Below are 2,267 nucleotides of genomic sequence, written 5' to 3'. Positions count from 1 at the left end.
CCCTGCTCATGCCTGCCCTGCAGGACTGCTGGGAAATTCCTGAGTTCTCTTGGGAGGGGATGGGGCTGAAGGAGACAACACTGTTGTGTATTAGCAAATAGCGTTGACTTCACAGGCCCTCCTGAGAGGCCTTTGACAGACCTGACCATACTTTGGGGAGGACTGTGGGAGAACTTTGGAACTCGAAGCTAGAAAAGACATTGAGTGTTGAGAGCTCAGTAAGCTGTTCTGTAGGAGCTTGGAAGGTAAGAATGTTGAGAGCCGTGCAGAAGACGGAGGCCTGGCTTGTGAAGTTTCAGAGGGAAGTAAAGACTCTACCTGGCCATTTCTGTGAAGAATCTGAAGTGTCTGGCCAGCCGGAGCTGAAGAATCAGCTGTGATTAACAAGACACCAGAAACACTGAAGTAAAATCTTTGCTTTGCTGGGACAATGGATGCTGGTCAACTGGAGCTGAAGAATCAGCCATGATTAAGAAGAGACCATCATCATTGAGGTGGAGTCCCCTGGGAAGTCTTTCCTCAGGGTCAGCACACAGAAAATATGTTCCAGAAATGACCAAGATTGTACCTTATTCTGGCAACCAAACTTGGTAGCATAAGAGTCACCCAGTTGTTGCTGGTTTTGAAGGAGGCATGAAGGGGTCATGGAGAGCAGCTGAGGATTGGCACTGTGTAGCAGGGCTGGAGTCCCTGAAGAGAGCCCAGGAGAGGCTGCCAGTGAAAGTGCAGCCTGGTTGCAGCAAGAGACCCAAGCATGTTTGGAGACGCCAGCATCACGGGATGACCACCAAGCAGTGGTGGAGTGGAGCCAGCCGAAGCCTAAAAGACAAGCTGGTCATGCTGCAGAGGGCGGAGTCAGAGAAGTGACCCAAGCCCTTTGGAGGAGCCCAGAAGATCGTGAGTGAATCCTGGATGATTGGGCATTGAATTTTTTATACTGTTGGAGTTTGGTTTTGCTTTGTTTAGTCTGCGCTGGCACTTTCCTCTTGAAGTAAAAGTATTTGATTTATTTTTGATTTGACAAGAGTGAACAGTTGAGAGACTTTGAATTTTAAAAGACTTTGGCTTTTAAGAGACTGCCTCTTTTAAAGAGACTGAATTTGTAAGTGTTGGATTTTTAAAGATGGGGGACTTTTAAAAATTGGAATGTTTCTATTGTAAGGTTGATGTTAGTTTGTGATCTTGGGGGAGGAACAAGAAAGGAAAGGTTATGACTTAACAGTGATGTGTTTGTGTGTCAAGTTGACAAGGGGTCAATTGTACTGGCTGGTTTTATGTCACTTTGACACAAGCTAGAGTTATCTGAAAGGAGGGTCCCTCAAATGAGAAGATGTCTCCTTAAGTTCTAACTATAGGGAATTTTCTTAATTAGTGATTGATAGAGGAGGGCCCAGCCCTTTGTGGGTGGTGCCATCCCTGGGTTGGTAGTTTGGGGCTCTATAAAAATTCATAGACTAAGCAAGTCATAATGAGCAAGCCAGTAAGCAGCACCCCTCCATGGTCTCTGCATCAGCTCCTGCCTTCAGGTTCCTGTCCTGTTTGAGTTCCTGTCCTGACTTTCTTTGGTCATAAACAGCAATGTGGAAATGTTTTCCTCCCCAACTTGCTTTTTGGTCATGGTGTTTCTTTGCAGTAATGGTAAACCTGAGGAAGACACGGCCTTTGGACAATGCTTTGAGAACTGCTATTCTGGGAGAGGGATACAAATAAATAAATGAACCAAAACCAAAACCACATCTCCATTCCAGCAGATAAATGTGTAAAATGTATATTATATTGTATCAGGTTCAAGTTCTACAGAGAAAGAGGAATGAAAGGAGGGAAAGAGGAAAATTAAAATGTCTAATTGTTAGAGATTACTCGGGAATTCTTTTCTAAGATGGAGGATAGCAAGTTACTATGACATTAGAAATGCATTGAGATACACTCCAATGAGTGGTGTGTAGATCTATTGAAATGTTTAGCCGCTCCCCATCCCCACACTTTACCACTACTTCCCCACTCTTTGGAATTTAACCTTCGACATCTATTTAACCAGCACATGAACATTCTTAACCACCAACATAGCATTCTGTGGTTCAAGATTCTTTTAAAGCTATGTAAATAAAAACCCTTAAAGATCCCTGAGCTAGATGGCATTTACTGTTTCTTCAAGCTCTTTGGACTGTGAGGGGTCTGTTCTAGGGTGGGCACCATACCTAGTAGGATTCTAAAGGTAAAGGTCCACTTAATACTAGGTGTCTCTACAAATTAGATATAAAGGGATG

At 43.9% G+C, this 2,267-nt stretch overlaps 1 long non-coding RNA gene across 1 annotated transcript in view; it reads left to right on the top strand.

The window, feature by feature from the left end:
- Positions 1–1,544, top strand: part of LOC114697935 — a 7,295-nt gene extending 5,751 nt beyond the window's left edge. The window contains exon 3 of the long non-coding RNA XR_005092303.1: positions 1–1,544. This exon is cut by the window's left edge and continues 41 nt beyond it. This is a non-coding gene — a long non-coding RNA (uncharacterized LOC114697935).
- The last annotated feature ends 723 nt before the right edge of the window (positions 1,545–2,267 follow it).

Source organism: Peromyscus leucopus, chromosome 10 (genome assembly GCF_004664715.2).
Source record: "Peromyscus leucopus breed LL Stock chromosome 10, UCI_PerLeu_2.1, whole genome shotgun sequence".
NCBI classification, from domain to species: domain Eukaryota; kingdom Metazoa; phylum Chordata; class Mammalia; order Rodentia; family Cricetidae; genus Peromyscus; species Peromyscus leucopus.
Note: the sequence above shows the minus strand (reverse complement) of the source record. Positions and strands in the feature narration are given on the sequence as shown.